Here is a 27,054-nt window from a genome sequence, read left to right as displayed (position 1 = left end):
AACGTATTAGGCCAAGTGCCTGGGTCCGAATTTGTGATTACTTCACAATTGATACAACTAGGCTAACCTGAATGTGGGATAGCAGGAGGACCGCATTCCAGTCCTTCATGTTCACTTGTATCTAAAGCGCCACATGATGAGAGGCAACTGCTAATGTCATGAGCTCAAAAACTTTTCATATTGTAGCTTTTTCTTGAACATTTGAGCAACTGAATCATATTTTCTAAATCTTTCCCTTTCACGAGACATTTCCTTGTTGGTACTTGAACTTCACAGGACATTCAAAGACACTGCATCTCCACACGGAGAGCACACACAACTTGTGAAACGGCGTGAACTGGAAAAGTAACGTGCGTTTAAACTGATGACAGTGAACAAATCATTCTTTCGGAAACACCTGCTGACGGAAGACTGTAATGCTTGATCGTTAGCCACAACAATGAGCAGAACGGGAGCGGAGAGGCGCTGAGAAACAATGAATCTCGTATCTCTTAATTTACGCATGAGCAATAGTCATGTGTTGACAACAGACATTACTATAGCGCATGGGTATCATAGTCCCTGGTTCCCTCGACCCCGATGCAGGCATAATTTTCTGAGAAATACTCCAGTGGCCTTAGTCGTGTCACAATGGGTATATAATTGAACTGAATTACATTGCAGTAAAAGTGGTGTCAGAGACACCTTACTTTATTTTTCAATTTATCTGTAATAACAAAATTACAGGTGATGGTTTTCAAATTACCTTCTAACGTTTTGCGCAGGGGTCCTAGAAGTGCGAGGCTCCTAGAAGCGTAGTGCCCTGTGATGTTGCAACATTTGCAAATGCCTAAGGCCAGCCCTGTGTGTGCTGAAACCATGCATAGAATGTCTACTAACACCCTTAACAAAAATTATTAACGAATCCTTCACATCAGGGAAATTTCCTGAGTATTTAAAATCGGCAAGAGTTGAACTTTTGCTAAAGAAAAGTAATGCTGAAGACATAGAAAATCACTGGCCCATATCCCTGGTGTCACTATTCTCAAAAATAATAGAGTCAATTATGAAAGACAGTTTGATGATTTACTTGAATAAATACAATCTTTCAGGCGAACCACAGTTTGGTTACCGAAGTGGTAGAAGTGCTGAATCAGCCAGAGTTGAGTTCACGAAAGCAGTAGTTGATGCTCTTGACAAAGATGAGGGTGTTACAGACATACCTTTAGCGCTCTCTAAGGCTTTTGGTGCAATTCCAATCATACCTAGCGGGTAGGGTACAAAGAGTAGAGACAATACACACTCAAATAAGTCTATGGTTTTAGCTAAACCCTTGCCAGAGCTAAAATGCGTTAACGTAGCAGCTCCTCAGGATAGCAGTTTGTGACCAACACTGCTCCTGATATTCGTCAATGACTGTCCCACTATTGTTAGTGGTGCGGAAAAAATTGTTTTTGCTGACAACAATATTTTAGTCAAATAATTGAAAGTCCAGGTTGAAATATCAACAATATTACGAAAAGGATAGATTGCTACTCACCGTGAAGGTGACAACAAAAGGATTGTTACACACTGAGCTTTTAGCCAAAGTCTTCATCAGAAAGGAAAACACACATACATTCACACAAGCATGCACGCCTCATTCACACATGACTGTTGCCTCCGGCTACTAAGGCCAGTATCCTGTCATCAGTGTGTAACAGTCGGTGTCTTCAGCTACATAATATTTATATGTACACTCAATTCTTAGCTGTGGCATTCTTTTCCGCGGACAAAACGCATAAAATATGAAGACAACTTTCGAACTGATTCTGGTCGGAACAGCTGGAGATAGCGTCATGAGTGAGTGAGGTGTGCTTGCTTGTGTGAATATGTGTTGTTTTCCATTCTGAAGAAGGTTTTGCTCAAAAGCTCAATGTGTAACAGTCTTTACGTTGTACCTATCAGCAACTCAGCATGTCATCTTCACAGTAAGTAGCAATGCATCCCTTTCATAATATTCTCAATACAATAGTCAGTGAAGAAACAAGAGAACTCCTAGCAGAAAAGCAAATGAAACCGTCATAGAAGTTTGCAAATGGTCAATAACCAATAAAGTGACATTGAGCATAAATAAAACAAATGTCATGAAATGCAGTTTGAAAGGGGACAATAACACTGCTAAATTAAATGTAAATGGTATCTCTATAGACAGTGTAACAAATGCAAAATTTCTAGGAATGAATTCTCAGTTGAAGTGGTGTGAACACAGAAAGATACTTGAAGAGAGAATGTCATCAGCATGTTACGCTCGTGGAGTCCTGCCATCAGTGTGTAACAGCCAGTGTCTTCTGCTACATACTATACACATATACACATGATTCTAAGCAATGGCATTCTTTTCGGGGGATCAAATGCACTAGATATGAACACAGTTTTAAAACTGCAGAAAAGAGCCATCAGAATAATACCAAAAAGTATTAGTCGAGCTCACTGTGAATCTCTGTTCAAAACACTGAGGATTTTAACTGCACTGTATGAACAAATTCACCAAATAGTTTTATACATCAAAAATAACATTGGTAATTATGTATATCACAAACAGCTCTGTCCATGGCCGTGGAACAGTAACTACACTCATGCTCATAAATTAAGGATAATGTTGATACTTGGTGAAACAACGCTCTGGTGGGCGGTTTGCGAGTTTAAATCACCTCGGGTTATGACCGTGCGGTGCATTTGACCTGCGGTCGTCGCACGGTGGCGCTGGCAGCAGTCCACATACGCAGAGATGTGTTGGTGCATGTCAGAGTACGGTGGAGCGAGTAAGTGTGCAGACGTTTTCAGACGTGCTAATGGTGACTGTGTGTTGAAAATGGCTCAAAGAACACATATTGATGACGTTATTAGGGGTAGAATAATAGAGCGACAGGAGGCTGGTCAAATACAGCAATTCGCTGCACGGGCTCTCCGTGTGCCACAAAGTATGATCTCAAGATTTTGGCAACGATTCAGCAGACAGGAAATGTTTCCAGGCGCTACAGTACGGGACGTCCACAGTGTACAACACCACAAGAAGACCAATATCTCACCATCAGTGCCCGCAGACGACCACACAGTACAGCAGGCAGCCTTGCTTGGGACCTCCCGCAGCCACTGGAACAGTTGTCTCCAGAAACACAGTCTACAGACGACTGAACAGACATGGTTTATTCGCCTGGAGACCTGAAAGGTGCATTCCAATGACCCCTGGTCACAGGAGAGCCCGTAAAGCCCGGTGTAAAGAACACAGTACATGGTCATTGGTACAGTGGTCCAAGGTTACGTTCACGGACGAGTCCAGGTATAATCTGATCCTCGCCGGGTGACGTGAACCAGGAACCAGATACCAACTCCTAAATGTCCTTGAAATGGACCTGTATGGAGGTCGTGGTTTGATGGTGTGGGATGGGATTATAATTGGTGCACGTACACCCCTGCATGTCATTGACAGAGGAACTGTAACAGGTAAGGTGTATCGGAACGTCATTTTGCACCAGTATGTCCATCTTTTCAGGGACGCAGTGGGTCCCCCCTTCCTCCTGATGGATGATAACGCATGGCCCCACCGAGCTGCCATCGTGCAGGAGTACCTTGAAACAGAAGATATCAGGCGAATGGAGTGGGCTGCCTGTTCTCCAGACCTAAACCTCACCCAGCACGTCTTGGATGCTCTCGGTCGACGTATCGCTGCACGTCTTCAAACCCCTAGGACACTTCAGGAGCTCCGACAGGCAGCTGCTCGACCACCTGATCCAGAGTATGCCTACCCATAGTGCGGCCTGTATACGTGTGCATGGTGATCGTATCCCATACTGATGTCGTAGCGCCAGTTTCGTGTAGTGCCACATTGTGTGGCACCACATTCTGCAATTATCATTAATTTATGAGCATGAGTGTAGATTGAACTTAAATTTACCAAGAAAGAACGTACATAAATCTTAAAGTAACATTTTCTACCCAGGAATACTTGTTAACCCAAGGATTAATCAGAGAACGCAGAATAGGGGCTTGGCAAAAATTGTAACACAAATAGTAATAATAATAACGATAATAAAACACCTAAAATTCCAAATAACACTTTCGCGATATATTCTTTTTTCTTTTTTTCCTTTTCTGCGAAAACTTACTGCCAAAGCTATCCAATGTATATTACTAACACCTTATCCTCTTTCTGGGCTCAACATCTCACTCGTTATAGAGAGATGCTGACTCAGTTTTTCATGCTATAAAATGGGAAATTGTGGTGCACAAAACGGTTCTGACATCAGGTGATAGTGTGTATAGTGTTATGAAACAATGTGCATATAGTGTGTGTAGTGTGTGCAGTGACTGGGAATGAGAAATTAACCGGAACCGCGCGACTGCTACGGTCGCAGGTTCGAATCCTGCCTCGGGCATGGATGTGTGTGATGTCGTTAGGTTAGTTAGGTTTAAGTAGTTCTAAGTTCTAGGGGACTGATGACCATAGCAGTTAAGTCCCATAGTGCTCAGAACCATTTGAACCATTTTTTGAGAAATTAATGAACGGTTTTGCATTAGTCTTTTATCATTATTAAATAACCTATTTGTAAAACACTATCGTGAACTAGGGGTAAACCGAATGAGGTAGTACTTTTTTGAACGGTGAAGCCTCGTATTCTGGAGGGTGGAAGCTCCATTCTTCATCCAGCCTTCCTGATTTAGGTTTCCCGTGGTTTCCATAAATTATTTCCGAGAATTGCCAGAATGGCGTCTGCCATAAAACCACGGCTAACTACACTACTGGTCATTAAAATTGCTACACCACGAAGATGCCGTGCTACAGACTAGAAATTTAACCGACAGGAAGAAGATGGTATGATATGCAAACGATCAGCTTTTCAGAGCATTCACACAAGGTTGGCGCCGGTGGCGACACCTACAACGTGCTGACATGAGGAGAGTTTCCAACTGATTTCTCATACACAAACAGCAGTTGACCGGCGTTGCCTGGTGAAACGTTGATGTGATGCCTCTTGTAAGGAGGAGAAATGCGTGCCATCACGTTTCCGACTTTGATAAAGGTCGGATTGTAGACTGTCGCGATTGCGGTGTATCGTATCACGACATTGCTGCTCGCGTTGGTCGAGATCCAATGACTGTTAGCATAATATGGAATCGGTGGTTTCAGGAGGGTAATACGGAACGCCGTGTTGGATCCCAACGACCTAGTATCACTAGCAGTCGAGATGACATGCATCTTATCCGCATCGCTGCAACGGATCGTACAGCCATGTCTCGATCCCTGAGTCAACAGATGGGGACGTTTGCAAGACGACAACCATCTGCACCAACAGTTCGACGACGTTTGCAGCAGCATGGACTATCAGCTCGGAGACCATAGCTGCAGTTACCCTTGACGCTGCATCACAGACAGGAGCGCCTGCGATGGTGTACTCACCAACGAACTTGGATGCACGAATGGCAAACCGTCATTTTTTCGGATGAATCCAGGTTCTGTTTACAGCATCATGACGATCGCATCCGTGTTTGGCGACATCGCGGTGAACGCACATTGGAAGCGTGTATTCGTCATCGCCATACTGGCGTATCACCCGGCGTGATGGTATGGGGTGCCATTGGTTTCACGTATCGGTCATCTCTTGTTCGCATTGACGGCACTTTGAACATTGGACGTTTCATTTCAGATGTGTTACGACCCGTTGCTCTACCCTTCATTCGATCCCTGCGAAACCCTACATTTCAGCAGGATAATGCACGACCGCATGTTACAGGTCCTGTACGGGCCTTTCTGGATACAGAAAATGTTCGACTGCTGCCCTGTCCAGCACATTCTCCAGATCTCTCACCAATTGAAAACACCTGGTCAATGGTGGCCGAGCAACTGGCTCGTCACAATACGCCAGTCACTACTCTTGATGAACTGTGGTATCGTGTTGAAGCTGCATAGGCAGCTGTGCCTGTTCACGCCGTCCAAGCCCAGGCGTGGTTGTTCTGGGTATTGTTTTCTCAGAATCTATGCACCCAAATTGCGTGAAAATGTAATCACATGTCAGTTCTAGTATAATATATTTGTCCAATGAATACCCGTTCATCATCTGCATTTCTTCTTGGTGTTGCAGTTTTAATGGCCAGTAGTGTACCTTTCCCATCCCTGCCATTTTTGACCTGCAACTCTGTAAATATCTGTATATGTGAATTATTTTATTTTTGTTGTTCTAAAATTGTAACATCAAGACATGTCCGATATCCTTGTAAAAGAGATTTACGGACAGAAAACCTACTACTGCTACTACTGTAAACAGAACACTTTTCCTGTAGCAATGTTGGGCAAGCGACTGTTGAGGGGCGACGTCTGAGACGAGGTGGAGCAGGTCTCGATTAGCGACGGTGCAGGAGTGCTGGGAGGACGTGGTCTCGGCGGCTACAGCTTTGCTCCCTCCCTCCCAGAGGCATTACAGCAAGGAGCAGGTGGGCGCGCCTCCATTAATGGAAATTAATACAGCGCTCTAAGAGCAGCGCCCCGCTTAAAAGCCGCCTAATATGTTTCGGCGTTTCTAATTTGTAGCCTGCATATAAATCGAGCCGAGATTCAACTTTGCAGTAAAAGAACAAATGAAGCTTAACGTTTTTTCGAAGAACGTCAGGTGCAAATAGAAAACTTCCGCCTTGTTGCCTCTACCTTCTCACTTCCTCTCCTTCCTCTTCTTCTGCAAAGTTAATGAGTTAGGCACGTTCTTGCTTATCTCGGCTTACGCGTACTCGACGTCGATTATTTACACATTAGAAAATTCTTAGACGGAACAGCGTCCGAAGAAACATATGGTAACCTGTGAGTGCCGCATAACATTCTATTTTATTCTGAGAAGGCTTTTTATTAAATGCCAGTATCGAGCAAGATGTATGAGACAAGCGAAATACCCTCAGACTTCAAGAAGAATATAATAATTCCAATCCCAAAGAAAGCAGGTGTTGACAGATGTGAAAAATACCGAACTATCAGTTTAATAAGTCACAGCTGCAAAATACTAACACGAATTCTTTACAGACGAATGGAAAAACTGGTAGAAGCCGACCTCGGGGAAGATCAGTTTGGATTCCGTAGAAATGTTGGAACACGTGAGGCAATACTGACCTTACGACTTAACTTAGAAGATAGATTAAGGAAAGGCAAACCTACGTTTGTAGCATTTGTAGACTTAGAGAAAGCTTTTGACAATGTTGACTGGAATACTCTCTTTCAAATTCTAAAGGTGGCAGGGGTAAAATACAGGGAGCGAAAGGATATTTACAGTTTGTACAGAAACCAGATGGCAGTTATAAGAGCCGAGGGCTATGAAAGGGAAGCAGTGGTTGGGAAAGTTGTGAGACAGCCTTGTAGCCTACCCTCGATGTTATTCGATCTGTATATTTAGCAAGCAGTAAAGGAAACAAAAGAAATATTCGGAGTAGGAATTAAAATCCATGGAGGAGAAATAAAAACTTTGACGTTTGCCGATGATTTTGTAATTCTGTCAGAGACAGCAAAGGACCTGGAGCAGCAGTTGAACGGAATGGACAGTGTCTTGAAAGGAGGATATAAGATGAACATCAACAAAAGCAAAACGAGGATAATGGAATGTAGTCGAATTAAGTCGGGTGATGCTGCGGGAATTAGATTAGGAAATGAGACACTTAAAGGAGTAAATGAGTTTTGCTATTTGGGGAGCAAAATAACTGATGATGGTCGATGTAGAGAAGATATAAAATGTAGACTGGCAATGGCAAGGAAAGCGTTTCTGAAGAAGCGGAATTTGTTAACATCGAGTATAGATTTAAGTGTCAGGAAGTCGTTTCTGAAAGTATTTGTGTGGAGTGTGGCCATGTATGGAAGTGAAACATGGACGATAAATAGTTTGGACAAGAAGAGAATAGAAGCTTTCGAAATGTGGTGCTACAGAAGAATGCTGAAGATTAGATGGGTTGATCACATAACTAATGATGAAGTATTGAATAGAATTGGGGAGAAGAGGAGTTTGTGGCACAACTTGACAAAAAGAAGGGACCGGTTAGTAGGACATGTTCTGAGGCATCAAGGGATCACAAATTTAGCATTGGAGGGCAGCCTGGAGGGTAAAAATCGTAGAGGGAGACCAAGAGATGAATACACTAAGCAGATTCAAAAGGATGTAGGTTGCAGTAAGTATTGGAAGATGAAAAAGCTTGCACAGGATAGGGTAGCATGGAGAGCTGCATCAAACCAGTCTCAGGACTGAAAACTACAACAACAACAACATCTTTCAATAAGTACTGGGTCTTTCATAGCTCAAGAATCGAATTTTAGGTCTCCTTATAGATACTAGAGTGGTTTAATATCGACACGGAAACTAGTGATGGCACCGTCCTAGTGATGTAACTTCTCAACTTCAGAAATTAAAAACGTTTGTAACGGAAGGATATTTTTAATATTAGAACTTTCTTCGAATAGTAGCATCTAGTTATGAAATCACAACTGGTATCGATAATTTCTTGGTTATTTTCTGAAGGATGTACATAAAAATATAATTTTATGCAAATTGGGCACGATTAGGATGCTGTGTGCACTATGTGCGAAAAAGTAGACTTCGATAGACCACCGGAATATTAAGGAGAATTATTCTAAAATGGTGTCCCCTGAGTGGTCAGCATAGAAGAGTGCTATGTGGAGGACCAAGGTTCGATTCCCGATATTACCAGGGGTATTTCCTCGATGGGAGGACTGGTACGGGGAGCACTCAGCCTCTTGATGGCCATTAAGGAGCCACTTGATTGAGAAGTAGCTGCTCCAAACTCTGGAAAGTCGGCAAAAGTGGCCGGGGAAACAGTGAGCTGAGCACATGCTTCTCCATGGCGCCGCATGGCGCAGAATGACGCGGCAGCCGGTCGACATCCTTTGGGCCTTCACGTCCTCAACAAGAGACTCTTCTTTTATTATGATTTGAAACCGGAGAAGTTAACGCAAATTTCCACGGAAAAGGGGACTTTTCGTTGCAGTCTAAAAGACTGCTGATTTTAATAATGTCGGGGTATTCCGTCGTCATCTAAGGTCAAAATGTAATAACGAAACTTCTGCGTCTTCCGTTAGCTAAAATCGATCCATGGGTATCGGTTACTGAAGCGGCGATCTTGCATTCCAGAGACAATTTGCTAGGCTTACAACTTTACTGAACAACTTTGATTAACATTTAAAACTCTCTGTGATCAGTCACAGAGTACTGCGTGATGCGACCGGGCGCCGTGTCATCCCCTGCCGTATGGCGTCATTCCGATGCACTAAGGAGGGTCATGGGGTTAGCACACCGCTCTCCCGGTTGTTGTCGTCTTTCCATTCTCACTCATGTAGCTCTACAGTTGGTATTACGAGGCTGGGTAGACCCCCTTCCATTCCTCCTACCAAGGAAAAATCGCTAACAGTACCGGGAATTGAACCCTGGTCCTTGCATGGCAGTCAAACGTGCTGACCATCAACTAGGGAGGTAGAATTAATTACCATGTCAGAAAGGAATATACGAGTCTGACAAATCGCTGACGGTGATGTAATCAGAGGTGAAGCTACGATTGAGCAAAGAGGTGAAAAAATCAGCTGCATCCTCTTCAAACAAACTATGTCTTAATTGTTTGAGTGAAACTACGGAAAACCAAGATCAGAATGGCTGGACAGCATTTGAGCCGGTGGTATGTGTGTATGTGATCAGCGTTTTAGCCAGTACGCCATCTTTCTGGCTGACAGCCATCTGACAGTCCCCGCATCAAACGTCTATCATCTGCAAGCCTCCTTGAATTCCACTGGACTTACAAATTTTCTATATACGACAATATCGCTAGCGAACACCATAACAAAGTTTCCGGTATCCACTAGTTCAATAATATATACCATAAGCAATAAGGGCCCTGTACCATAAACAATAAGGGGTATTCTCAAAGTTTCTGTTACATGTGATCAATTCGGTCAGTTAAGAGCGACGTGCTGAGTTCTGTCTACTAGGAAGTTCTAAACCGAGTTGCAAAGCGTGTCTGATATTTCGCAAACTCGTATGTCGTTCAATAAGAAAAAGTGCGGAACTGTATTAAATGCATTTCGGAATTCGTGAAACACAGTATCAATCTAGGACGCCATTAGTTGCAAATATCTGGATCTCATGGACGAACAGGGAGAGCTGAGTTTCACAAAATCTCTGTTTGCTGATCCATATTTATTACTACTAAGGAGATTATCATTCTCCACAAAGGTTGTACAAGTCATAACACGCGAGCATAAAAGCTTTAGAGTACACCTGTCCGACAACACTTCTATATAAGGATCAAGATCTTTCACATCATATCCGTAAAATCTCACAGGTATCTCTTGCAGTTAAGATATCTTTCTAATGTTGAGCGATTTTAGTTGATTTTCTGTTCGCCGCTGACTTATCTCACTGTCTGCCATTTCTGAGCTGGTGCGATGACTGAAAGGAGCAACAGTGTTACAACCTTCCACGGTGAAGCAATTAAGCAAGGTCGTATTCAAAATTTCGACCTGCTCTCTTTCAGCTTCCGTTTCGGCGCGAGTATGATCACTGAGCAATTATATAGGGTAGTTTGATCTCTTTACTTACTTTATGCACGCCCAAAACTTTTTAGGATTTCTGGTCACATCTGTCAGCAAGATGTTACTACTAAATTCAAAGAACGCTTTTCGCACTGTTGTTCTTGCGATCCTGTTGTCTTCTTTCAGCTTTTCTGTCAACGAAGCTTTGATTTTGCTTAAATCTATGATGAAGCTCTTTGTACTTTCGTAATAACTTTCTAACACCGCTATTGAAGAACGGTGAGTCTCTGCCATCCCTTACAGCTTTGCTCGGCACTGACATGTCTAAACCGTATTCTATAATATGTTTGAATTTTACCTGTTTATACTCCACATCTTCGTACACAGAGATGAATTTCTTATGTTGGCTGCTTATATATAAGGACTAGTCAACTAGAAACGAGACAGATGGAAAACAAGTAATTAAACTGTTTAGTATTTCAATAGTAATCGTCGTAACTGTTAACACATTTATCCCACTGTGAGACAAGACAGTCAGTGTCTTCGTGAAAAAATGTTTGCGGTTGCGTAAAGAACCATGCTTGTACCCAGGCGTGCAACCTCTTCGTCCGAAGCAAATAGATGACTACGAATGTCTCTCTTCAGAGCTCCAAAAATGTGGGAATAGTTTGGAGAAAAATAGGGACTGTATGGAGGATGTGTAAGAATTCCCCAGCGAAACTTCAGCAGCGTAGACGTATCGGGTACACATTTTGTAGAGGTTGTTCCGACTGCGTTACAGAGATTTCGTTGGGAAGCCCTTACACATCCTCAGTACAGTCCCGATCTTTTCCCATGCGATTCCCATATTTTTGGAGTGCTGAATAGAGACATTCGTAACCGTCGATTTGCTTTTGACGAAGAGGGGCACGCCTGGATACAATCAGTGTTCCTTAGGCAATCGCAAACATTTTTCCATGAATGCATTGACCGTCTTGTCTCACAGTGGGATAAATACACTCCTGGAAATTGAAATAAGAACACCGTGAATTCATTGTCCCAGGAAGGGGAAACTTTATTGACACATTCCTGGGGTCAGATACATCACATGATCACACTGACAGAACCACAGGCACATAGACACAGGCAACAGAGCATGCACAATTTCGGCACTAGTACAGTGTATATCCACCTTTCGCAGCAATGCAGGCTGCTATTCTCCCATGGAGACGATCGTAGAGATGCTGGATGTAGTCCTGTGGAATGTCTTGCCATGCCATTTCCACCTGGCGCCTCAGTTGGACCAGCGTTCGTGCTGGACGTGCAGACCGCGTGAGACGACGCTTCATCCAGTCCCAAACATGCTCAATGGGGGACAGATCCGGAGATCTTGCTGGCCAGGGTAGTTGACTTACACCTTCTAGAGCACGTTGGGTGGCACGGGATACATGCGGACGTGCATTGTCCTGTTGGAACAGCAAGTTCCCTTGCCGGTCTAGGAATGGTAGAACGATGGGTTCGATGACGGTTTGGATGTACCGTGCACTATTCAGTGTCCCCTCGACGATCACCAGTGGTGTACGGCCAGTGTAGGAGATCGCTCCCCACACCATGATGCCGGGTGTTGGCCCTGTGTGCCTCGGTCGTATGCAGTCCTGATTGTGGCGCTCACCTGCACGGCGCCAAACACGCATACGACCATCATTGGCACCAAGGCAGAAGCGACTCTCATCGCTGAAGACGACACGTCTCCATTCGTCCCTCCATTCACGCCTGTCGCGACACCACTGGAGGCGGGCTGCACGATGTTGGGGCGTGAGCGGAAGACGGCCTAACGGTGTGCGGGACCGTAGCCCAGCTTCATGGAGACGGTTGCGAATGGTCCTCGCCGATACCCCAGGAGCAACAGTGTCCCTAATTTGCTGGGAAGTGGCGGTGCGGTCCCCTACGGCACTGCGTAGGATCCTACGGTCTTGGCGTGCATCCGTGCGTCGCTGCGGTCCGGTCCCAGGTCGACGGGCACGTGCACCTTCCGCCGACCACTGGCGACAACATCGATGTACTGTGGAGACCTCACGCCCCACGTGTTGAGCAATTCGGCGGTACGTCCACCCGGCCTCCCGCATGCCCACTATACGCCCTCGCTCAAAGTCCGTCAACTGCACATACGGTTCACGTCAACGCTGTCGCGGCATGCTACCAGTGTTAAAGACTGCGATGGAGCTCCGTATGCCACGGCAAACTGGCTGACACTGACGGCGGCGGTGCACAAATGCTGCGCAGCTAGCGCCATTCGACGGCCAACACCGCGGTTCCTGGTGTGTCCGCTGTGCCGTGCGTGTGATCATTGCTTGTACAGCCCTCTCGCAGTGTCCGGAGCAAGTATGGTGGGTCTGACACACCGGTGTCAATGTGTTCTTTTTTCCATTTCCAGGAGTGTATATTAGCTGTTGTGGCGAATACTTTTTAAGTAATAAATGGCTTACTTACATTTTTCCATCCTCCCTTCTTCATTTTACTGCCGCCTATAATAGAGAGTGTGTTCTCCGTCACACTTCCTAATCAAAAATATTTTCCTACCATTCTTAATATTTGTTTTTAACACCTGTAGTCACAGATGCAATAACAGATTTATGGATCTAAGAAGTTGCCGTGACGAATCGATTTCAACTGCTCCAAGAACTTTTTAGGAAAGACATTAAAAACTAATCTCACTCGAAATCCTATCGTTGGTACTTGTTTTAATCACGTGAATCTTCTATTCTATATTGAAATTTCTGGGTACTATGATAGCGTGAATATCATGCAAAATATTCTTCAAGTTTTCTCTGTAGCGTTCTGCCATTACAGCTCCTGAGGCAGGTGATCTACGAAGGCGTCCTTTTACGGTGTTTGACACAGCATTGACCTCTAGCCACAGTATTTCATATTCGGGATCTGTAATAACCATACTACAATGTGCAAAAGAATTAAACGTACAGTTACGTGTAATCATATCATTTTCTCCATTTTGAGCCAGAAATTTGAAATTTGGCTCAAAGGTACCTACAACTTACATCCATAGTGGTGAGAAAACGTGGCGTACTGTAACATTACAATCGGCCTCGGCGGCGCTACAAAAAGCAGCGCGTCGATACATGCGAGAAAACGCCAGAGGCCAGAAATTCGTGTGAGGTTTAGGGTGGGTTAATGACGTCACTTTGGCACCAAACTTCACCACAATTCTATACAACGCCACCGAGGACTTGTCACATTATGGGGAGGGCGTCACATCACCTTCCCAGCATCTGATCCCTTCTCTTGACGCCTCTGCGATGGAAGTAAGAACCGCAACGCCCAGCGTTTAAATCACGCGGTTTTCTTATGGGTGGCCAGTGAAAACATTTCAGACTCACCACCTCTCAGAAACGATGCGAAAAGGCCTCAGGAGGTGTCACAAAAGCCGTCAATGAAACCACCTATTCACTTTGGATGTTCATCTACACACACCGCGCTGTCAAAAATGACAGTTTACCGTTCGATGTGCAACAGAACGACGTTCTTGACAATCTTTGATACCGCTGTCACGTCCAACCCTCCCCCAGGACAATAGAACACTTCTCTAAGGACATCGTGGCGCTGCAACATCATTGAATATGATTTGATACCAACCACTAGGGACCATTCAAAACCATTTCAAGCAATTTGAATGTGATGCAAAGTAGCAAATGTGGTTTATTGTTTTTTCAATCCTCCTCTTTTTCACGGCTTCTTGTGGCGCGATGAAGGGGTGGGGGGGAGGGGGGGGAGGGCGGTAACTCTATGACCCCATTTCGGTAAGGTGCTCAATCCGGACGCTGTAATATCTAAATTAATTTTACACCAGACATTTGCTTTAACGACATCATATGTACTATTTTTTTTCTTTGTGCCTTCTTAAAGGTTCCGAATTTAATGCTGGTATGACACTGCGACGTGGAGAAATATTGCGTTTATAATCGGATGTCACTGAGTAGTGACTTGAATCATCCGACTTCGAAAGAACCTCAAAAAGACATAAGATAATACCACAACAAAAAAGAAAAGCTGAATAAAAAACTGATTTAAATTTAACCCATAGCGATACCATTGTGTGGTCCACAAGGAATATGGCAAAATTCACACAGATTTTACATACTACTGCCAGGGTATCTAAATGAATGTGGCATCTGTACTAGGGAATTACAATCAAGCAATACTTATCTGAAAAACTACAGCTGCATGTACAGGACATATCAGCGTAAGATAGCAACTATCCGCAGTAATTCAGGATGAATTCCTGAGCCCTTTCATACCGATTTAATATCTAAGGGTAACACTACGAAGCGATATAACACGGAAGGGACGCTTGAAAGCTGTGGCAGGGAAAGTAAATGGAATAATTAGATAGACTGCATGAGTCAAACATTATGACCACTGCCCACCCGGAGACTGAATTCCGCCTGGTGGCGTTGCAGCAACGTGACGCGGTAAGGAAAACATACACTACTGGCCATTAAAATTGCTACACCAAGATGAAATGCAGATGATAAACGGGTATTCATTGGACAAATATATTATACTAGAACTGACATGTGATTACATTTTCACGCAATTTGAGTGCATAGATCCTGAGAAATCAGTACCCAGAATAACCACCTCTGGCCGTAATAACGGCCTTGATACGCCTGGGCATTGAGTCAAACAGAGCTTGGATGGCGGTCGCGCGGTTAACTGCTGTTTGTGTATGAGAAATCGGTTGGAAACTTTCCTCATGTCAGCACTTTGTAGGTGTCGCCACCGGCGCCAACCTTGCGTGAATGCTCTGAAAAGCTAATCATTTGCTGCCCATGCAGCTTCAACACGATACCACAGTTCATCAAGAGTAGTGAATGGCGTGTTGTGACGAGCCAGTTGCTCGGCCACCATAGACCAGACGTTTTCAATTGGTGAGAGATCTGGAGAATATGATGGCCAGGGCAACAGTCGAACATTTTCTGTATCCAGAAAGGCCCGTACAGGACCTGCAACATGCGGTCGTGCATTATCCTGCTGAAATGTAGGGTTTCGCAGGGATCGAATTAAGGGTAGAACCACGGGTCGTAACACATCCGAAATGTAACGTCCAATGTTCAAAATGCCGCAAAGAGAACAAGAGGTGACCGATACGTGTAACCAATGGCACCCCATACCATCACGCCGGGTGATACGCCAGTATGGCGATGACGAATACACGCTTTCAACGTGCGTTCACCGCGATGTCGCCAAACACGGATGTGACCATCATGATGCTGTAAACAGAACCTGGATTCATCCGAAAAAATGACGGTTTGCCATTCGTGCACCCAGGTTCGTCGCTGAGTACACCATCGCAGGCGCTCCTGTATGTGATGCAGCGTCAAGTGCAACCGCAGCCGTGGTCTCCAAGCTGATAGTCCATGCTGCTGCAAATGTCGTCGAACTGTTCGTGCAGATGGTGGTTGTCTTGCAAACGTCCCCATCTGTTGACTCAGGGATCGAGACGTGGCTGCACGATCCGTTACAGCGATGCGGATAAGATGCCTGTCATCTCGACTGCTAGTGATACGAGGCCGTCGGGATCCAGCATGGCGTTCCGTATTACCCTCCTGAACCTACCGATTCCATATTCTGCTAACAGTCATTGGATCTCGACCAACGCGAGTTGCAATGTCGCGATACGAAAACCGCAATCACGATAGGCTGCAATCCGACCTTTATCAAAATCGGAAACGTGATAGCTCAAACGGCTCTGAGCACTATGGGACTTAACTTCTGAGGTCATCAGTCCCCTAGATCTTAGAACTACTTAAACCTAACTAACGTAAGGACATCACACACATCCATGCCCGAGGCAGGACTCGAACATGCGACCATAGCGGTCGCGCGGTCAACTGCTGTTTGTGTATGAGAAATCGGTTGGAAACTTTCCTCATATCAGCACTTTGTAGGTGTCACCACCGGCGCCAACCTTGCGTGAATGCTCTGAAAAGCTAATCATTTGCATATCACAGCATCTTCTTCCTGTCGGTTAAATTTCGCGTCTGTAGCACGTCATCTTCGTGGTGTAGCAATTTTAATGGCCAGTAGTCTACAAGCAGAGCAGAGACGAATGGGTAATCATTCGAAACCTAAATCTGGACGTTCGCTTCATCAGTCTTTGCTGAAGGTTTTGCCAAAATACACTATGTGATAAAAAGTATACGGACACCCCCAAAAACGTATGCTGCCACCTACTGCCAGGTACTCCATATCAGTGACCTCAGTAGTCACTAGACATCGTGAGAGAGCAGAATGAGGCGCTCCGCGGAACTCACGGACTTCGAACGTGGTCAGGTGACTGGGTGTGACTTGTGTCATACGTCTGTAATCGTGATTTCCACATTCCTAAACATCCCTAGGTCCACTGTTTCCGATGTGATAGTGAAATGGAAACGCGAAGGGACACGTACAGCACAAAAGCGTACAGGCAGACCTCGTCTGTTGACTGACAGAGACCGCCGATAGTTGAAGAGGGTCGTAACGTGTAATAGGCAGACATCTATCAAGATTATCACACAGGAATTCCAAACTAAATCAGGATCCACTGCAAGTACTACGACAGTTAGGCGGGAGGTGGGAAAACTTGGATTTCATGGTCGAGCGACTGCTCATAAGCCACAAATCACGCAGGTAAATGGCAAATGATGCCTCGCTTGGTGTAAGAAGCGTAACAGTGGACGAGTGAATAGTGGAAAAACGTTATATGGAGTGACGAATCGCAGTACACAATGTGGCGATCCGATAACAGGGTGTGGGTTTGGCGAATGCCCTGTGAACGCCGTCTGCCAGCGCGTGTAGTGCCAAAAGTAAAATTCGGAGGCGGTGGTGTTACGGTGTGGTCGTGTTTTTCATGGAGGGGGCTTGCACCCCTTGTTATTTTAGATGGCACTATCACAGCACAGGCCTACATTGATGTTTTAAGCACGTTCTTCCTTCCCACTGTTGAAGAGCAATAAGGGAATGGCGATTGCATCTTTCAACACGATCGAGCACCTGTTCATAATGCACGGCCTGTGGCGGAGTGGTTACACGACAACAATATCCCCGACATCGATACCTCTCCTCAGTGCAGCACACCATGAAGAATGAGCTGCCATTCCCCAAGAAACCTTTCAGCACCTGACTGAACGTACGCCTGCGAGAGTCGAAGCTGTCATCAAGGCTAAGAGTGGGCCAACATCATACTGAATTCCAGCATTACCGATGGAGGGTGTCACGAACTTGTAAGTCATTTTCAGCCAGGTGTCCGGATACTTTTGATCACATGGTGTACTTCCACTCTAAAACTCTTGCGCAAAGAGTTCCGCACACATTTTACACTAATTTTGATTCTCATTATTTTCAACAATGAACACGCTCTGTTTCATCGAGAGCACCATTTTGTACTGCAGTCATTCGGTCACTAAACAAGTCTGCTCCTCTCTCACGCAAACGTAATGACACAACGAAGCACTCGGGGCAGACCATGCTGGAGATGTGAATGAGTAGACGTGAGACGGCACCCAGCTGGTGCATGGAAGTCAAGAATTTCACCATTTCGGTGATGGACAGTTCTCCTGTTCATTAACAAGGGTCAGTTCCACGTCAGAATTATAAATATTTTCCGAACCAGATTAGTACGCCCACCCTGTATACAGGGTGTATCATAGTTGTGGCGCAAACGCATGCAGCCTAAGTACACGATACTAGAAGGAAAAAGTCTGAGTCAACATGGGCTCTAAAAAGCAAACCTTCAAGAGCTATGAGCACTTCTTCACCTTCAGTAATGTGGAATAAAACTCTTCTAGTGCATACTCTTTGCTTTCCATGTTCTGGAATGCAATAGTATGGGCCAAAACACAAAAAAATATCCAGTAAACATGGGCACTGAAGTGCATAACTCAAGAGCTATGAGCACTTGTTCGGTAGAGGAGATGTGTTTCACAGTAACGAAGACGGGCAATTTTTCATAGCTCTTACAGTATTCACTTCAGACAGCATGTTTACTGGACATTTTTTCTTATTTTGATCCCTACTACCTTCTTCAAAAATATGGAAAGCAAAGAACTTGCCGTAGAAAAGATGTGTTTCACAGTATCGAAGATGAAGAAGTCCTCATAACTCCTAAGATATGCATTTTGAAGCGCTTGTTTAATGAGACTTTTTTGCTCTGGTATAGTGTATCCGTTTACTCCAGTAATTATGATTCACCCTGTATAGTTAATAGTAATGTTCCTATGACACTTTCTTGGAGTACGTCCAAAGTTACTTTTACGTCTAAAGATTTCCCTCCATTAAGAATATCGTGCTGTATTCTATTTACTATGAACTCTTCAATCCAGCCACAAAGCTGGTCTGGTATTCCATGCGCTCGTATATCGTACAGTCCGATGTCACTCGTGTTAGTATCATTGAAAGTAGATTGGACTGATTATCAAACGCCCAGCAGAACATTTCTCAGTTCTGCTTCACATCTCACATTCGTAAGTGGAATGTGAAAGAATACCTGGCAGTTATGATATAACGTTAATCCAGTCCCATCATCCAGTTAACAGTGATTTACAAAACGCAAACGTAGTTGTGGGTGTGGCAGCAATCGTCTGTCTCGGGAGAGGTAACCTGCGGAATGCCTTCACTGATTGCGTTAGGGAGGACGGAATTCGTTAGTTAAATACGCGGGCAACAGCTGCCTGTCTTCCTCCCCCGCACAGTCGGGAATGCAAGGAATAGCAAATGAGTCGACTCTCCCAGTCTAAGATTTCCTTAAGCGACCTGTGGAATTATATTAATGGCGCTGGTCTCTGGTTCCCCTTCTCGGCAAGTTATTGTGAATGACATTCAGTGTGTTGTATATATCACAAATCGCACCCAAACACTTAACATTTTTTGATTACGTGAGTTTTCATTTTGATGACTGCGGTTCGTTATTTCTGTTCATTCTGTGTGTTAGCTGTGCGTACTTACTCAACTCAACTTATTCAGCTTTCCATAACCATTTCAATGAGTCCCAGATATCTCACACTGTACCAAATCACCTTGTTCTACCTTCCCATGACTCTCCTGTTAAGGCTCCTTCATTTTCCATAACGTCAATCTACTTGGTTTCCGAAATTCATTCCAAACATCTCACATTGAACAACTTTGGTGTCACTTTTTCTAATTTACCAAGGATTCTCTTTGCCTAGCCTGAGATTCAGTGCTCCACAAGCAGAAATCGAAACAAATTTTAATTGACTGCAGACCAAATTATATCAAAAAATGGCGACTGATGTTTGCACGAAGTTGTAGAGCTTATGAAACAGCAACATTGCCTACTTTTACTGAGCATCAGATTTTCTGTTTTAGCTTTCGCTTCAGGATATATGACTGGCATCTGCATTCGAAAGGAGCGGGGCTTAAATCTTCGTCCTGCGATTTTGATTTACGATCTCCGTAGTTTCCTGAAATCACTTCAGATAAATTCTGGGGTAATTCTCGAACAAAGCCTATCATATCCTTCCATATCCTTGCCCAACTGAAGTAGTGTTCCTCCTGTAATGCCACTGACGTCACAAAGTATTAAACAGAACCTTCTTCCATAAAACGCAAAAGGTATAACATTCACAGAGTTTTCTCGAACGTGTACGTATTCAGTTCCCCGCGTTGTGTGAAGGTATAAGTGTCTTCACGAAAACTACTATCGTAAGGAATATCCAGTCGTCCTCTCCACATTTTGATGCTCAAGACGTGCAAATGTGGCAACGCAACTAATTCATGTTGAAATGCATAATGGTACTGCTTATCTAAACGCCAAGCATAAAAGGTATCTCTTCGAGGAAGCAGAATTTTTACCTTGAAAATTACAGGGTAAGTATTCAAAATTACGTGTATTTGATTACACAAAAATGTAGGGAATCTACACGGAGTGGAAGGTGAACTCTAGAAGTTACAAGCTTGTTTCCCGTGACACAAAGTAAGCTACGGGAACAGAACAATTGGATCGAAGTCGCCGTGCTTTCTGTGTTTATCGACCCCTCACACTACCACGCATAAGGAACAGAGTGTTAGTGTGCCATGTGGTCAGCTGAGAGTGAACTACCTCGATTATACGCCACCGAAGCTCGCAAAGGTACACCCGTCGTTTAGCAGCTCACCAGCTTGAAGCTAAACACAGCACATTGTACTACTCTGGAATATCTCGATGCAAATTTGTTGCTTATGGTGGCTATTACGTTATATTTACACAAATCATCACCAGATGAACACAAGGTAATCACCATGTAAACACTAGTTGCTCCAAAAGTGTTATGGCAGTTAAATATGTTATAGACTAACAAAAATGCTTCGTTTAGCTTCCACTTGCGTGACATACGATATAGTAATACAATAATATGTTGCATATTTAACCTAACGTCCTTGATTATGACAGTCTGGAACCGCGTGACCGCTACGGTCACAGGTTCGAATCCTGCCTCGGGCATGGATGTGTGTGATGTCCTTAGGTTAGTTAGGTTTAAGTAGTTCTAAGTTCTAGGGGACTGATGACCATAGATGTTAAGTCCCATAGTGCTCAGAGCCATTTGAACCATTTTTTTTATTATGTGGTAATATATGTACAGGTATGTTTAAGATAAGGGGCATTGATTTCATGTTGTTATTATTTCTAACAAAATAGACAACACTAGATTACGTATGTAGAATATAGGTTACTATTCTGGCATTGAAAGGTCCCCTTAGAAAAATTATAAATTACTGTGCTGGTAAACCTCTGCGTTATTTGATTTTCAAACAGCTGAGCAAACTGAACGTCTCAGACATTTCTCTCTTTACTTATTCTGATGAGCACTAAACTGACACACAATATTTTTTTTTTAGCGCAACGCAATCGGACTTCCAATAATCCCTACTAAAGAATGGCCCTGACTAACAATAACCTATACCTTTCATGAATCACTTACCTCACAAAAATCTTCGTTACTCAAACTACTGCAATACAGCGAGCGCCAATACTGCCAGCTAAATAAAAGATTCTAACTACTGAAGGCACTAACTACTGATAGGCATAGTTAGCAAATGGAAGAATATATAAGAAGATATATATATATATATATATATATATATATATATATCAGTTCATGATAGCCAGTCATACAAATTTCCTCTTTCTGACGGACACACATCCAGATCGTCCGCTCTCAAAACTCTGCCATCTCTCTCCCCACATCCACCACTACTGGCGGCTCACTTCCAACAGCGCAACGCTACGCTCTGTTCACATCCAACTGCCCAACACTAAACTAGCGAATAAATGTCTTTCTAGTTGAGAGATTTTTTTACTGCCTTATGAAATGCCATATGGCTAGTGAATGACGTTTCGTGCCTTGCTTTATGTATATATTTGCCTATTTTATTTAATATCTAGTTTCTGGTTCCACTGCAGCATTAGTTAAAATAAAATCTAATATATGTATTAATATCACTATTTTATGCCTACAGATCCATTAAATAATAATTTTATGGTCTACTTTCTTTAAAAAAGGGAACACAAATAGACATTTCCCGTCACAGGAAATGCATAGATAATTTTTCAACGATTTTTATTTTTTATTATATTCTTTCACAATTTTCCGTACATATTTAAAGTGTTCTTTTGAAACTGCAGTAGAACATGGTTTTACTTTCACTGTGTGAAGGAGTCTTACTACTTTTTGAGCTTTCGTCACATCCAAATGTTCTCTTTGACTGTGTAAAGCAAGTACATGTGGCACAAAAGAATAAATCCGATTGCACTGGGACGGAGGGGGGGGGGGGTATGGGGGGGAGGATGAATGGAATGACAAGTTTTCAGATATGAACAAATAGCACACCAGTTGCGTTAAAAAACAAAATTTGACGCAACTAGTGTGCTATTCCTTGACATCGGCATTCTTCAGAAACAGTTGCTGAAAATCACGAACAAAAATCTAAATGGCAAGACTTGTCTTTGCGGTGGGCGGATACGTGTGAGGGAAAATGCTGACGTAATCGGCACTTGGCGCTACCAACAGAAACTGCAACGCTTAGCTTCACCACGCAATTTTGACAATACTACTGCTAGGTCGCTGGCGTTGGCAGAAATGAAAAAACAGGGAAATCAACATGAAGTGTTCTGGACAAATCCGATATGTGACGAAACCGAGCGATGAACCCATCGGACCGCTTTTATTGTGCCACTTACATGCAGTTACCATTGTAGCAAAGTAGTTATCGCCAAACGTGAACGTGCATAGTTTTCCTTTCAGTTCTTGCTCTAAGGGGGATGGGCCGGCTACTAGTTTATTGATGTAAAGAATATCTAATAATAAATCAGTACTTAAATATACAGCTCTAAAACCGCAGTATATTTACAATGTGAAGCCGATATTTTTATGGGTCGGTACTTCGATATTTTTCCCATTCGGTATATCGACATGTATTCTCGATGTATCGCAGATCGATAATGATTTTTTTAAATATCGTTAAATCGGGCCCCCGATATTTTTAGAAATACCAACAGTCTTAGTTTCAGTCTGTTACAAGCTGTGTTATGTTCGTGTGCTGGAAGAACGTGTTACTGAAGTGTGGTTAGTGCGTATGGTCATTGTAATTCCTGTGATTCAACATGCTTCGCATATGCGTAAACAGTGCTGACAGCTTTTGCTACATTTACTTACAGGCTGCATTGAAATCGCAAAGAAGACCAACAATGCCCTATATTAGGAAGGCGTATAGACTGTACTTTGGCTGTTAAATCGGGGACCAGGTCAAGCCTTGGGCTCCTCATGTATGTTGCCTACGTTGTGTGTCGAGCCTTCAAAAAATGGTTCAAATGGCTCTGAGCACTATGGGACTTAACTTCTAAGGTCATCAGTCCCCTAGAACTTAGAACTACTTAAACCTAACTAACCTAAGGACATCACACACATCCATTCCCGAGGCAGGATTCGAACCTGCGACCATAGCAGTCGCGTGGTTCCGGACTGAGCGCCTAGAACCGCATGACCACCGCTGCCGGCTGTCGAGCCTTTATTCGTGGTGAATCGTAAAAGATTTTCCATGGGCTTTGCTATGCCCATGATCTGTAGTGTTACACCATCACCTTCAAAACTCATTTCTTCAAAAGATCCTGATTGTGTATGTACCGATAATTGTGCAGAGGTTCAAGAAATAATACAGTGTGAACTTAATGACCTAATGAGAGGTCTGGGATTGCCGAAAGATAAAGCTGAACTGTTGGCGTCAAGAGTACAACTGTGGAATTTTCTTGATAAGACGGTAAATGTGACTGGGTTCCATACCCGCCAATTTCCGTGCCTTCCATTTTTCGAAAGTGAAAATAACTTGGTATTTTGCAGTGATGTGCAGGGACAATGACTTCTATGGGCATTGACTATAAAAGTGGTCAGTGGAGGTTGTTCATCAACTCCTCCAAAGTAAGTATCAAGTGCTTGCTACTGCATAATGGCAACGCGTTACCATCTATTCCGACTGGGTATGCACCTTATATGAAAAAAGCATATGATAACATGAATTAATTTAATTGGGAGTGAACAATGATAACTTTAAAGAGCAGATTTTCAGGGATCTGAAAGCCATAGGCATATTTCTTGGTCTACAACCCGGCCTTACCAAATTCTGTTGCTTCCTATGCCTCTGGATGGCCGCACCAAAGCACTTCACAATAAAAAGAAAGATTGGTCTAAGCGTCAGTCGCTCGAACGATGTGCATGAACCGCTTGTCGAATCTTCTTTACTTCCTTCAGCGTTTGTCCCGCGTGTCTGCGGGGTCCGCTACATGGGTTCGTTGTCTCCATTTCGCTCTATCACTGGTTGCATCTGGGTGAATGTTCACGCATTTAAGGTCTTTATGAATCGTATTAGCCCAATGCTGCTTGGGTCATCCTTTGAGTCTTCTGCCGACGACTTCAAGTGTGTAACCCGTCTTGGCAATAGAGTCATCACCAGCCCGTAAAACATGCCCAAACCATCGAAGACGACTCTCACGCATCTTGTCTTGGATCGGTGCAACACCAGACTGTTTCCTAATGCTGTCATTGGAAACGTGATCTAACTTAGTGAGGCCCACTGTCCACCTTAGCATCTTCGTTTCCATTACACTTAGGTGGCGTTCTGTCTCAACTGTAGTCGGCCAGCACTCACAACCATACAAGGCGATTGGTCGGATGACAGTGCGATAGATGTTTGATTTTAAATTATCTTTCATCCTGCGGTCGCAAGTGACTCCAGTTCTTGTTTGCCACTACATCCAGTCTGCCTAAGCTCTGGTGTTGATCTCCTTCGTGAGTCGACCATCAACAGTGATCGTGGAACCAAGATATCTTAATCACACGGGGCAGATCTTCACTATTAATCGTGATGATTCCCATTTCGTGTCTGTCGGATGTCATGTACTCGGTTTTCTTCAAATTAAGGCGCAAACCGTGTTGCGCCAACCGGCCACTCCATTTTTTAGTTTGGCTCCGCAGATCAATCTTGTTTTCTGCTGCCAGCAATACGTCGTCAGCATAAAGTAAGGCCTATAGTAATGGCCGGTGCAGGTCAGCTGTTATGGTGTCCATTACGAGAATGAACAGAAGTGGTGATAAAGCAGAACCCTGATGGACGCCGACTGTGATGGGGAAGTCCTTGGATAGTCCTGAGGTTTTACAGACATAACTTCTTGGCTGTGCATAAAGTAACTGCACCCAGTTAATAAGCTGCTATGGCGCATCACGCTGTCGAAATGCTAGCCAGATGAGACTGTGTGGCACCCGATCAAAGGTTTCTTCGAGATCCAGTAATGCTAGATGCAGCGGCACAGCTCTAAATGGCTTGGTTCAAATGGCTCTGAGCACTATGGAACTTAACTCCTGAGGTCATCAGTCCCCTAGAACTTAGAACTACTTAAACCTAACTAACCTAAGGACATCACACACATCCATACCCGAGGCAGGATTCGAACCTGCGACCGTAGCGGTCTCCCAGTTCCAGACTGTAGCGCCTAGAACCGCTCGGCCACCTCGGCCGGCGGCACAGCCCTCTCATGACGTTTCTCGACTAAGAGTCTTGCAGCATGAATCGCATCATTTGTGCCGCAGTTCTTCACAAATACAGCTTGGTTTCTGGAAATCTGTGTGATCTCACGGATCCTTTCGTCCAGAATAAGCTTAAAGATTTTCATGGCGTGGCAGAGAAGTCGAATTGGACGTTAGTTGGTGCACTCACCGGGACTTCCCTTCTTCTTAAAGATAGACATGGTGGTTCTCTGTTGCCAATCAGTTGGTGTTTGTCCCTCATCAATGATCTTGTTGAAGAGTTTGCTTAACGATTCGGCTGCCTTCCAATGATGGAAACACCATAACTCTGCTGGAAGGTCATCTGGGCCAGTAGCTTTCCAGGCTTCATTTTCCTCAAAACAGTCTTCACCTCTTCGACTGTAATTTCTCTTGCGGGTCCTTCAACAGGATGGCTGGTGGGTACTGGTGGAAGGGGGAACTCTTTTGTTGAGATCTTCTTGAAGTAGCTGCGCCATCGTTCTTTGGCCTTCTTCCAGCCAACTAGCAGATTACCGATCTCATCATTGACTCTGTAGAACCGATGAACATCTTCCGAATTGTGATGTCTTGCTTTAGCGAGTCGATATAAGTCCCGCTCTCCATCACACGTGTCGAGTTTTGCGTATAGATCAGCTGAAAGGTAACTCTGGTGGGACTATCTAATTGATTGAGAACGTTGGCAAAAGTTTAGTGTACTAACAACATTTATTTTTTCAAACAAGACATAAATTATGCTAAAAAAAGTTATAGATTGAATACCCTAAACAACTAACAGGTTATTTACTACTCTACTTCATGGATCCTGGTTGGAAAAGACGGTTTAACTAGGTGATTAGTAAGTCAAGTACTCTGGCCATAAAAATGTTGATAACGCAAGCTGAATTGATCTGACGCTGAGTAGACTGAGTGATCAAATCTACGGACGTTTCTCTACAGAGGAGCAGCTGATAGCAAGTGGCGATTGGGATCTTTACCCCCTGACAATGCCGGAGCGGCAGGACATTACCCTGTTTGCTTCATGCAGCGACGTGACTTACAGCTGGCGAGATACGTGCGGCGGAGGAGGTGAGACATGGAGGCAGCACCTGTGAATTGATCACAGCCACAAAATAAATGCAAAAATCTCACAGTCTAGCGATCTGGCAGATGGATCGCAATTTACTCTCTGCCAGAGCCCTGAAATCACTGTACATTTTAGTGTGTGTCACACCAGTTCACTGGTCATACGAAGGACCAATTTGGCTCACTTATACAACAGAGCACATAAGGATACCAATCTGGTAAAACAAAAACGAACAAGTGTGCCCTCAGCAAACGAGTAGTCTGAGACGTTTGAAGTCACACTGTCAGTACAGTAAGAACTTCACCACAGGCTCCCCAGTCTAAACTACTCGCAAGTGAAGTCAGTCTCAGGACAGGTCCCAAGAACCAACCACACATGCCAGAGCTTCGACCAGAAGT

The sequence above is a fragment of the Schistocerca nitens genome, chromosome 3 (genome assembly GCF_023898315.1).
Source record: "Schistocerca nitens isolate TAMUIC-IGC-003100 chromosome 3, iqSchNite1.1, whole genome shotgun sequence".
In the NCBI taxonomy this organism is placed as follows: domain Eukaryota; kingdom Metazoa; phylum Arthropoda; class Insecta; order Orthoptera; family Acrididae; genus Schistocerca; species Schistocerca nitens.
This window is presented reverse-complemented; position numbering follows the sequence as displayed.